The sequence below is a fragment of the Hemicordylus capensis genome, chromosome 2 (assembly GCF_027244095.1).
Source record: "Hemicordylus capensis ecotype Gifberg chromosome 2, rHemCap1.1.pri, whole genome shotgun sequence".
In the NCBI taxonomy this organism is placed as follows: domain Eukaryota; kingdom Metazoa; phylum Chordata; class Lepidosauria; order Squamata; family Cordylidae; genus Hemicordylus; species Hemicordylus capensis.
In genome coordinates this window covers 302,475,392-302,488,632 of record NC_069658.1, presented here as the reverse complement: position 1 = coordinate 302,488,632, position 13,241 = coordinate 302,475,392, and positions in this window count along the sequence as shown.

Sequence of the window (13,241 nt, the reverse complement as noted above, 5' to 3'; positions counted from 1 at the left end):
TCCCACATTTTCCAGAGGCATAAAGTAGTCTTAATAAGACCTACATCCCTTCCAAATGTCTGCCTTTATTGTTCCTGAGTGAGGGAAGGGCAACCTTCTTTGTAAGCAATTTCCTCTGGGTGTTTCTTTGATTAGACTTGGGAAGGGGTCATAGGCAGAGCAGATGCTTAGTATGTAGAAGGTCCCCAGGTTCAATCCTGCCACATCCAATCAAAAGTAACTCAGATGACAGAGAGCTGCTATTAGTACTGGGACTGATGCCCTGGCTCAAAGTGAGGCAGGTTCATACACTTGCTTAGACACTAAGCAATGCTGCAGCCACTCTATTTCTTACTATTTCCACCCCTTACTCTATTTCTGTCCACTTTTACACATTTCTCACTTACCTACTGTAGGGCAAAACAGGAGGAGAGAGAAATAGAGGTGTTACAGGAGCCTCAAGCAATACCTCAACAATTTAAAGATATAGGCAGGCTCTGCTTTCAGGGAAAGGCAACAACTGATCTAATTCACCTTTAACTTCTAACTGTGCAATTAAAGCCCAGCATTACCAGTCCTCAGGAATGAAAACACTGGATTTAACTGCATGGTCATATGCTAGCAAGTTGTTTATCAATCATGTGGAAAACTTTTTAGCTGCTAGGCATAGCTCCTCTTCATCAGAATCCTCTCAATGTTCAACTATTTTAGCACCATCTTAAGAACATAAGGACAGCCATGCTGGATCAGGCCCAAGGCCTATCTAGTCTATAATTTTATAGACCTCTATCATTTTGCCTGTTTCACACAGTGACCCACCAGATGCCTCTGGGAAGCCCACAGGCAAGAGCTGAGGGCATGCCCTCTCTCCTGCTGTTGCTCCCTGGTATTTGGAGGCATGCAACTGGTATTTGGAGGCATCTTTCCTCTTAGGCTGGAGGTGGCCTATAGTCATCAGTCTAGTAGCCACTGATACCTGAACTTGGAGAAGCTGCTGCCAGTAGGGATGTGCGAACCGGTTCAAATTCAAACTGGTTCGAATTCAAACCAGGGTGGTTTGATGGTTCGAATTCAAACCAAACCAGCCATCAGGTTCGAGCTGCAGGCTCGAATTTGAACCAAACTGGCATCCATGGGTACCTACCTTCCAAATCCCAAAGTAATCGGACACTTGTACGATTTTTTAAATGAATTTTTGAAATTTATTTTTTATTTTTATCATAGGGTATAATGGGACTAGAACCATCCCATTATTCCCTATTGTGGAACACCCATGGGTGCCAAAAACCACCCAAACCCCAAAGCAATCAGACACTTGTACGATTTTTTATGCATATTTGAAATATTTTAATTATTTTTCTCATAGGGTATAATGGGACTGAACCAGCCAATTATCCCCTATTGTGGAGCACCTAGGGGCACAAAAGTGGGGTGAGTGGTAGACACCCAGGGGTGCCTACCACCCACAAATCCCCAGGGCAGTCGGACACTCCTCTGATTATTGGTGAATTTTAAAATTAATTTGGAATTCCTCATAGGGAATAATGAGGATTGCAGCAAATGTATAGCTTCACGTCAGGGGGAAAGGGGTGTTCTAGAGCAGAGTGTGGTGGGTGTTAGTGCCCAAGGGGGGCAAGGAAGCTATCAGAATAATTTGAAAGGAATTGGGCAAAAGGCTGATTTTTAAGTGATCTTTGAAGTTTACACGTCTTTAAGGTTTTTCTCCATAAAGAAGCCGGAAGGTGTTAGCAAATGTATAGCTTCACGTCAGGGGCAAAGGGGTGGCCTAGAACAGAGTGTGGTGGGTGGTAGTGCCCAAGGGGGGCAAGGAAGCTATCAGAATTATTTGAAAGGAATTGGGCAAAGGGCTGATTTTTAAGTGCTTATTGAAGTTTATGTGTCTTTAAGGTTAGCAATGAGAGTGGATTTATGGTTTGTCATTGAAAATCTTATATGCTACCAAAGAATCTACACTCAGAACACTTCAGAAACAACAAAACCCAGTACTCCATGGGTTAGAAACCTATGGGGGTGGTTAGCACCCACTGTTCACTACACCACCACTCACTCTGGGCCACCCCAGCACCTCACAAGTGGCTTTAAGGTTTTTCTCCATTGGGAAGAATGGAGGTTTCAGCAGCGCCATAACTGCACTTAACTGCAGATAACTGCACTTAACTGCACATAACTGCACTTAACTGCACTTAACTGCACATAACTGCACATAACTGCACATAACCAGCGCCATAACTCTGGGTGGCCCAGAGCGAGGGTACTACCACCCACCACACTCCGCTCTAGGACACCCTCCCCCACCCAACGTGAAGCTATCACGTTGCTGCAATCCTCATTATTCCCTATGAGGAATTCCAAAATAATTTTAAAATTCACCAATAATCAGAGGAGTGTCCGATTGCCTTGTAGCTTTGTGGGTGGTAGGCACCCTGGGTGTCTACTACCCACCCCACCTTTGTGCCCCTAGGTGCTCCACAATAGGGGATATGGGCTGGTTCGGGTCCCATTATACCCTCTGAGAAAAATAATTGAAAATATTTCAAATATTCATAAAAAATCATAGGGGTGTCCAATTGCTTCAGGATTTGTGTGGTTGTTGGCGCCCATGGGTGATCCACAATAGGAAATAATGGGCTGGTTCGAGTCCCATTATACCCTACGATAAAAAATAAAAATAAATTTCAAAAATTCATAAAAAATCATACGAGTGTCCGATTGCTTTGGGGTTTGGGTGGCAGGTATCCCTGGGACCAAATTTTGGAGGTCCAAACCAGTCCAAACATGTCCGAACTGGTTCGTAATGGTTCAAATTTGAACTGAACCAGGGGGAGGTTCGGGCAAAACCAAAATCGAACCACCCCCTCCTGGTTTGAACCTGGTTCGAATTCAAACCAAACCGGGCTAACTGGTTTTGTGCACATCCTTAGCTGCTAGTCTGTGTAGACAATACTGAGCAAGGTGGACCGATGGTCTGACTCATTATATGGCAGCTTCCTATGTTCCTATGGTTTCTGCATCTCTGCACACATGGGGAGAGAGGAGTGCATGTGTGTTGCAAGGGAGCAAAAAGGGAAGAAGGAAGAGGAAGTGGCAAGGAAGGAAGTCCCTGAGAGCAGCAATCTACATATCAAAGGCATAGTGTCAGAGCAGTAGAGAAGGGATGACTGATGCCTTGACCCCTCTAGCCCTCTGACTCACTAATCTGACCCCTCTGTCATTGAGACATGAGACAGCCCAGAGTCCTTCACTTCCAACATGCAGCACCCCCATCTCCACTAGTAGAAGGGGATGGACCCTCAGCTACTGCAGACATGGTGTGGGGGTGCATCCCTCTTCCATGGGTGGTGTGTGCTCACAGTATGTAGAGATGAGATTTGAACTGAGGAAGTCCTTGATTCACAGAGCTCAGTGATAGGCTACCTCAGCTCCATTGGGCCTTGGTAAAAATTGCAGTGCTGCATGTACTACACACTATGTTGCACTTCCTGTTTTGCTGCCTCCCAGGCACTGCTAACAACCACAGTGCTGGCCTTTCTCTCATTAACCAAAAAGCAAGGCCTACAATTACAATTACCACACCCTCTTCCATAGATGGTTGTTGTAACAGTTAGAATCCTTGAGAGAAATCCTCCACCAGACATTTCTGCAGGCCACTGTTCCAACTTTCTTCCAGGTCTCTTGAGGTGCTCGCTGAGCTGGAGCACTATATGTCAGGTGGGTGGTGGGGAAGGTAGTAGAAAAAGAGCAGGCACTCCACAACAGTGCAGAAGATGACCATGTGACCATTTATATGTAGCAGTTGTCTTTTTAATGAGAAATGTATATATTGCAACAAAATGCCCAGGTGTATAAAAGAGTTGTGATTTTCTCCAGAAAGCATAACTCAAACTGATGATAAGCCAGGAAAAAGATGGCAGGGAGAGAACCTAGAACCTTCTGTATGCAAGCGTGCAGGTGCTCTTCCCAGAGCAGCCCCATCCCCTAAGGGGAATATTTTACAGTGCTCACATGTAGTCTCCCATTCAAATGCAAACAAGGGCAGACTCTGCTTAGCAGAGGACAATTCATGCTTGCTACCACAAGACCAGCTCTCCTCCACATCAGCATTTTTATATGGATTAAAAATAATTAGGATTTTTTAAAAAAATGTGTTGCCAGATTAATTGGGAATGCTTTTTATTCAATTCAAATGTTTTCAACTTATTAATCAGGCCAATTAATTGATTCAACTTTGCAGGGGTAGGGGTGGGGGAAGGGAGGATCTCACTAAAGCAGTAGTCATTTCCCCTGCAATATTCATCATAATATTTGCGCAGACAGGGCAAGAAATAGTCTTCTCTTCTCCACCTGCACATCTGCTCACAAAGAGATGGGCTGTAGCTTGTTGCTTCAAATGGTGCTCTACAGTCCTTACTCTCAAAAATATCTGTTTGTTGCAGAGAAGGCTTGCAGTTTCTTCCACTAACAATGGATCCAACTTCAGTCAGTGATAAAAGTGAGCAGTCGATAAGTACAGAAATGTTTTTGTTAAAACGTAATGGAGTATTGGTAAACAGAACATTTTACCCACAGTGATCCCTAAGCTTAGACTACCAGCAGCCATTATAAAAGCAGGACTGGTTTCAATGATATATCCACACTGGCCCCAGAGTGCTGAGCTGGGGAGCAGCTCATTCATATCCCTAATCATGAAGGCAGGGCTGGTTCAGATATATCATCTGTACCTGCCTATAAAGTACTAGTATACAAGTTCTAGCAACCACGAAGTCCACTTTCATCTCTGGTTGCCAGTGCCACCAGCTTCTGGAGATGGGTCCCTGCTCTATTCTATTGTGTGAAGTGGGAGGTTGTAATTCCTGTGCTATTCTTTGCATATGTGACTACACATGCATAAAGAACAGCATAGGAACACACCTAAGTAAGGAGAGAAAACTCAAAAGTCTGCTTCTCCTTGTCCCCTAAAGAATGGAAACTAACTGTTGCAAACACAGCTTTTCTATCTCAAATGGGCTCATGATCTAAAAAGAAACACAATCTAACAAGAAACAAAATAAACACTAGCAACAACCACTGGGAGGGATACTATGCTGGCTGATTGGTTTGATAAAATTTGGGATATGTTAATCATAGAAAAAATATCACAAATTATCTGTGTGTGTGTGTGTGTGTATATATATATATATATATATATATATATATATATATATATATATATATATATATACACACACACACACACACACACACATTCCCCCAATCTAAAGATAACTATTTAAGATGTTGGATACCTTTCTTGAACTATACAGACAAGTCTAAAATAACACACAAACCAGAATGTTTGAAATCCATCCTTATTTAAAAAGCTAAACAGAATGGCTGATAGATATAAAGATGACATAAAGGTAAAGTGTACCATCAAGTCGGTTTCGACTCCTGGCGACCACAGAGCCCGATGGTTTTCTTTTGGTAGAATACAGGAGGGGTTGACCATTGCCTCCTCCCACACAGTATTAGATTATGCCTTTCAGCATCTTCCTATATCACTGCTGCCCAATATAGGTGGAAAACACACCAGCGGGAATTCGAACCAGCAACCTCTGGCTTAATAATCAAGTCATTTCCCCACTGCGCCATTAGGTGGCTTACATCCCTGATATAACTGATGACGGCAGTTCTTATTTGATAGTTTTGTTCTTTTGTTTTGTGAAAATACAAAATTTTTAAAATGTAAAAGAGAGGCAGTTGCTATCCTCCTGTTAAATGTAACATAGCCACCACTTTAAAATATGCCTCTTTGCCCAGTTAGAGGGGGGAGGGGGATGTACGTATATAGAGTGGTGCATGAAATGGAAAACGACATAAGAATACATACAGGGGCGTAACTACCATTAGGCAAGGGGAGGTGGCTGCCTGGGGGCCCTCATGCCTCGAGGGGCCCCCCAGAGGCAAGTCATATGTGAAGTGAGTGTGTGTGTATCAGTGAGGGACCCATTTTAAAATTTTGTCTCTGGGCCCACTCCAGCCTCGTTACGCCCCTGAATACATAGACATACACATTATGTCTATTATCATGCATTATTGGTTGTAGTTTAATTAATTTTATGATGGCTTTAATTAGGTTACTAATGTGTTGTTCACTGCCTTGGAGTTCTAGGATGAAGGGCAGTACTGAATATACATGTAAATAATAAATTATTTGAATGCTATGGATATCATTGTATACAGATATCAGCATTGCCTCACTTTGAAGCACGGAGGCAACATAACATGTGCATCATGTAATGTTGGGGAATGTATACCATTCATGTGGACTCACATGACTTTGAACATTCTGGACTATATTTATTACCTCACAGTAGTTTTTCAGGAAGTTTGAGGAAGTCCGCATGCTTGATAACCTCTGTCTGGAGAGGCACTCTGAATTCCAGAGAAGAGGCCATTTCATGCCAGGCAGGCAGGCAGGAGTCTAGGAGAGAAGCTCAGCGGCCTCCAGTGCCTCTGGAAGTGAAGTTTAGCTCATGAAAGATACATCTTTGGGATCTCCAAACATTAAGAAGCAAGAGAGAAACAAAAACATTGGTGCGCTTCTGTCTTTGGCGGAGTTTACAAAGGGGAAGTGCCCTGTTTCCCTCATTGGTTGTCTCAGTATCCGATTGTCCTGTCAAGTTTCCCCAAGATGCAAGCACTTTGCCTTCTGTTGTTGTTGTTGTTGTTGTTGTTAATGTGTATTGCTATCGCAAATATAAAGTTCCATCAGGGGACACAGTAGTTTGTGTATTTCTTATTCTTTTCCCATTTCAAACCTAAATCTAACAAGTATCTCTATTCTGAATCTGCAATAAAAATAAACAGAGATGTTCAAGAGATTGGGCGGGGGAGGGGGGAGCATTTCCTTTTCGTCGATTGCACCCAGACAAAAAGTAACGGACCTGAAAGGTCTTTTAGTCTCTCCCTTTTCAATTTTGCTGAGTGACAGAGGATTTAAATACAAAGTGGATCTAATGCACGCCCTGAAGTCAGCTGGCAGTATGCAAATGACCTGTCAGATTAAAATCTGAATGAAAGAGATAACAAGCTTATCTTCATAACAAAAGAGTCTTACGGGCAAACTATTTGACGCACTGTTGATGTTTGTTTTAACCCGTAGGCTTTGGACAGGGCAATATATTGCAAGGGGGTTCTTGCACCCTCTCCTTCCCCCCTCCGCTGGTTTGCAGAGCGTGTTTGTGTTTGCACATAGCAACAAAAGGCAAGTGCTATAGCACAATACATGAAAAACCCAGCAGCCAGGGTTTACAACCGATGATTTCTCGGAGGGCGGTGGATGGGGGTGCGCGGGTGGGGTGAGGTTTGCACACTAGCAATAGCAGCCAAGCCAGCTCATAGGTCATCTCTCTCTCTCTCGCAACCTCACAGCTGCAATGAGAATAAGCAAACACAGCAGCAGGGGGGAAATTTTAAAAGGAAGCGAAGTGGGGGTTGTGTATGAGGCGTGCGATTTATTCTTCTGGCACGTGCGGAGGGGCTGGGTCTGGATCAGCTGTATTTATTTAGTGAAAGGGGCAAAGAAAAGTAGAAAAGCGAGCAAAGCGAGTTTCACTGGAGGGGAGGAAGGACTTCAATACCCCATCGCCCCGCGGTGAAAGAAAGAAAGAAAGAAAGAAAAAGCTGCAGGTGCTTGCAAGGCGGCGGCAACCGTGCTGAAGCCACACAAGGCCAGGAATTAGCAAAGACTAAAGTTGGGACAAGGCTTTGCATTTCTATATGACTGGGTCGTCTGCAAACCGACCAGGCGCTTCAAGCACACGTGGCTGCTGCTGCTTCAGATTGGAAAGTAGTGGGGGAGGGGCTGCCCAGTCCAGCCGTTTCGGGCAGGAGGCGCGCGCGCGTGGCCTCAAAACTCCTCCTCCCCCCTCCCCCCACGCGTGGCTGAATCCCGGTAGCCGCTTTGCTCTCTCCTCACGCAATGAGGCGTGTGTGAGCATTCAGCCCCAAATACCTCGCCCGCTGGTTTTATTTTCAGACCCCTCAAATCCCTTAAGCCTGGTTGGCCTGTGCCAAAGGCAGGCTGCGCCTTTTCCTAAGACCGAAAACGACGACGAAGAACTCTTGGTGGACTCGACTCGCGCTCCCATTTCCTAGTTTCAAGGGGACATTTGTCCCACTATCTAGGATTTCTTTTAAGCATGCACAGATGTTTTACAGCCTTTGTTATGCTCACCCTCAACAACCACCTTTTGAGCAGGTCATGTTAATTTCATTTTCCATAAAGGGAAATGAGGCTGAGCAAGAGCGATTTGGCCAAGGTCACACTGTGAACTGATTTGGAGGAGTGAACCCTCCCCCAACAACCCCTCTCATGTGCAGGAGCCCTCACCACGGGAATGGAGGCCACCATGTACATAAGGAGACCCCCGTTTTCTTCCCCACATGTACACCAGTCATGTGGATGAAGAGGAGGTGAAACTGATTCCTGTGGTGAATGCTGGGGATGGGAAATGCATAATCATGCTTGCTACCACAAGACCTGCTCTCTTCCCCCGAATCTGGCCAAACCGCCACTCCACAAACTGGTTTGGTCAAACCAACCAGCTTGGCCAGGCGAACTAAAACCAGCTTGAATTGATTCAAAGCGGTTTGTGATTGAACCGCTTGAACTGGTTTGTGCTGGCCTGATTCAATCACAAACCATTTCTGCACACCCCTGCACTTGTGCTTCCTTGCTCTGTTGGTCAGCCACTCATGTTAAAATGTGTGACCCAACAGAACATGTCATTCCAAATGGGGTGTCCCAGTGCATTGACACTTAAAATGTGACAAATGTGCATTGTTCCTTCGCTATTGCAAAGAGAAAGACTGGGAAAGCCAACTAGATTGTTACTTTAAATTTGAGAATTGCTGTCACAAGGAGGGATGCCCCATTCTAGAGGCCCAATTCTTTGCTGGAGTGGTTCTCCTTAAATTCTTGGGATGATTAGGGAAGCAGATGGGATTCCAGGACTGAAACTCTATTGTGGAAGAAATGAGAGGAACCTTTGAAGAACTGGAATTTATCCAACAGGATACAACAGGCATTATCTAAAGAAGGGGCTCTCGCAGGAGCTCAGAGAAACAGATTGGGAGCACTGGCGTGTTCTGCTGCAGTAGGAGCCAAATATCCACGTTGCCTTATTTACCGTTTGACTGGAACAAGAAAGAATTGAAATAAAGATACAAGGATTGAAAGCTTATTTAGATTTCAGCCAGAGGCACTCTAGCCCCCGGTCTGTGGCCTCCAAGGTCCGAGGGGGCTACAAATGGCCCGGGGAGCCTCTGGCAGCCACCACACACCCACCACGCCGAACCTCCTTTTTTTTTTTTAACATTTCAGCTGCCGTGTAGCCAAGGAGTGGCTGCTGAGGGGTGGCTGCTGTGTGGGGATCCCAGCAGTTCTCCCCCGCACACACACACCCCCAGTAGCAGCCAGCCAGAGCGATGCTGAGCCTCTCCATTCAGACATCACAGGCTTGCGACAATTTCTCTCAACTGAGCAGGCGCGCTTCACAGGTAGAAAGAGACACTGGGCCCAACAGACAGTTCACATCACTCCAGCTGCCGCCACCGGTGGGGGGAGGGAGAAGGACTGCTGAGCTCACCCCCCCCCCCCCTGCAGCCATCTTTCGGCTGTGCGGCAGCTGAAACAAAACAAAATAACATGGAGGTTTGACATGGCAGGAGGCCCCCCAATAGTAGGTTTCAGGGGGCATCGCATGCGGGGGGGGGCTTGTGGCAGGGGCAGTCCAGGCACCAAAATTGCCTAGGTGCGCCCCTGATTTCAGCTTTCAAAAAGAGGCAAGAGCAGCATAGTTGAATCCTACTGCAAATGAGGAGGGTTTACTCAGAACAGTCCTTGCAGGATTGACTAAGTAACTTATTAGGCCTTGGGCACTCCTCCCAAAGCTTTTATGATGCTCTTTTGGGAGTCAAGGGTTCTTATGAGTACTTAGGATTGCATAAGCCAGCAACTTCAAGCCTTTGAATGCAACACAATCCCAGTAACAATAAAGGGGATCTGTGCAAATGAAAACCAGTTCACATACATCTAAGTAGAAAATTGCCAAGGAAGTCCAACACAGACACTGACTGTAAAAGAGGAAGCTTCTCAAAAACGAAGAAACTGCTGAAAAGGTAACTGAAAGGGAAAGTCAGGAGGGTCAAATATCTCTCTCCATAACATACAGAGGTTATTTAAAACCACAAAAATAGAAGCTCAGTTAGAATGTCTATCACAAAGTAAGAAAGATATCAAGCCCAAGAGGATGCCAGCATGGCTAACAAGAGGAGTCAAGGAACTTATAAAAGGCAAGAAGGCTTTCTTCAGAAAAAGGATGACCTGCCCAAATGAGCAGAGCAAAAAAGAACACAGACTCTGCAAAAGAAATGAAAGATGTCAGCCAATGAAAGATGCAAAAATAGAATTTGAGCATTGTGTGGCTAAAAACATTAAGCAAATAATAAAGCCATCTCTAAATACATCAGAAGCAGAAAATCTGCTAGGGTAGCAATTGGTAGGTGAAAAGAGAATGAAAGGCATGCTTAAGGATGATATGGAGACTGTGGAGAAAGTGGATGAATTATTCACATTTGTCTTCACTTCAGAAGATAAAGAACAGATACTCATGCCTGAACTGACCTCATCAAGGAGAGAACAGAATCAAATACAGGTGACCATGTTCTAGAGAAATGTTTCCCAACCTTTTCCATTCTGAGACACACTGAGGCTCTCCACAAGAGCAGTGTGGAGAGCTGAGGAGGTCTGGTGGGTAGAGCGGGCTTGGCCCACTTTCCCCGCACATGAGCAGTCCACCCTCCCTGGGCAGCTGGATTATTGGCTTTGTTATGAAGCCAGTAGGGGTGAGTCGGCGCGGTGCGGAGCCGTGCCGACTCACGATCAAGAAAATGGGGTTAGCGGAGTACTTGTTCCGCTAACCTCATTTTAGAGGAGGGGGAATTAAGCAGGCTGGAAAGCGGGCTGGGCTCCCTTAGCCTGCTTTCCAGCAGTCATGAGAATAGCCTCACAGACATTAACAAAAGAAGGGGGAGCATACTACCCCTCCCAGCACAGACACACCATTTTTGTGTGTAAGTGACAGCAAAGCCACCTCACAATTTGTATTTATGTATTCATTCATTTCTTTTAGCTTTGGAGAAAAAGGGCACATAACACCAAACCGGAGTGAAGGGGCCTCTGGTTTCAATTTTCGAATGCTCGAATGCGGGCAACCAGAGTTAAGAAAGAAAATGGTCCCTCGATTTCCCTCCCCGGACAGTGATTTGTACTTTCGGTTTGTAGTGAGGTCCGCCACCTGGACCTCTGTTTCCGCAGTGTCAGCATTATGTCCCAACACTGGCACCGCAGTCAGGTTGCTTTGCAACCGGAGTTTTGGGAGGAAGCTCCTCCCTCACCCCTGCTGCTATTGGCTGCCAGGGCTGTCCTTCAGTCAAGAAGGAAGCCCAGGCAGCCAGTTCCCCTTCCTCTCTGCAGTCAGAAAAACTCTCCTGCATGTCCAAATTCTGATTGGGGGAGGGGGGAGCGGATCTGCAGTTCCACATTATGTGTGAATGTCTTATGTCATTGACAGTCCCTGTATTTTAAACTTTGTGTAACTTACCCATCTTCTCTTGACAGGACACTGCTTCTTTGCTAACTTCTAACTTCATGTAAAACCAATCTGTCAATGGCTACTAGTCATGATGGCTTTATGCTACCTTATGGTTCCGAGGCGGTATACCTCAGGATCCCAGTTGCAGGGGAGTAACAGTGAAAAAGTGGGTGCCTTCATTTTCTTGCAGGCTTGTCAGAAGCATAAGAGACTGGCCTTTGTGGGGAAAGGATGCCAGACTGACCTCCAGGGCTCTTTTTATGTTAAGGCATCACCTCGAATAGATGGCCAGAGTCAGAGAACACTGCTATGCATGGCAGTAACTGATTTTTTTAAAAAATTGTTTTTTTTAATTACTTGCTGCTTCTGGAGAAGAAATGTCAATGGGGAGCATATGGGGGAGCTGAGTGGGGAGCATTTTGGCAACTGAAGTGAGACAAAATATGGGGCAAATATTTTTGAGTGTTGTGGCTAAAATAAATTAATCCAGCAGTGGCTGGGAGCATGGTTGCTGCCATTGGCTTACAGGCAATGCAGTGCACCACCAATCCAAGTAAGAGTGCACATGCTGTTTCCAAGCCACTTTGCACCTCCCATGCTGCTTGTGAAGGTGGGGCTGCTCCATGACTACTAACGAGTGCATTGTTGCAGTTGTGATGCTACTGCCACCATTCCAGGTGGCTTGGAAGCAGTGTGTGTGTCTTTCTCTAGGATCGGTGGTGTGCTGCACTGTATGTGAGCCAGGACCATGACTTGATTTTTCCTTAGTAGTTTTGAGCGTTCCAGATACTGTTCACCAAGATAGTGCTTTTATTCTGTGGAATCACATTTTCCTGGTATCCAAGTGTAACATTTTGTTGCTGAAGAGAATATATTTTCCCCCTTCAGCTTCCATGGCAATCATAAATGCAATGTGAGCTGTGGTTGCTTGAGTGTCACACAGTGGCACACCCTAGGCAATCTTGGAACCTGGGCCTAAAGGCCTTTGGAGCCGCTGCCCACCCTGCCCCTGCCCACCCTGCCCCTGCCCACCCCTGCCTCTAGGGGAAGCTGGAAACGGGGTTTGGGGGTTTTTAAAGAACAAAATTCAGAAGATACCTCCCATTGTAGCCATTCTGGCTCGCTGGGGCCATGGGCAGCCCACTAGTGCTGTGTCTGCTGATCTCCTGTCACTGCGGGCCTTGGCCTCCAAATGTCCTGGCCGGGGGGCCTCCATACAGCCCGCCACTATGCCTGCTCACTGCACCTCGCCATGCCAATCTCCTGTTACTTTTTGCGCAGTGGGGGTTGGAGCTGAGAGTCAAGCGAGCCTCCATGATGGTGGCTAAGGCACTGTCACGCTGGTTCCGTTCTGGGCCTGGAGGCTGGAGCAGGCCAGCCGCTTCCAGTGCAACTCGTGAGCATTGCAAGCACGTGACATCACCAATGTCGAGCACCTCTGGTGTCACATACACTTCCTGGTTCATCATTTCCATAAATGATTTGGAGGCGGGAGTAGAGGAGATGCTTTGCCAATCTGCATGTGACACAAAGCTGGGAGGACAGGGATAGCTAACAACTTAGAAAACAAAATCAAGCTTCAGGTTGATCTGGACAGGCTCCAAT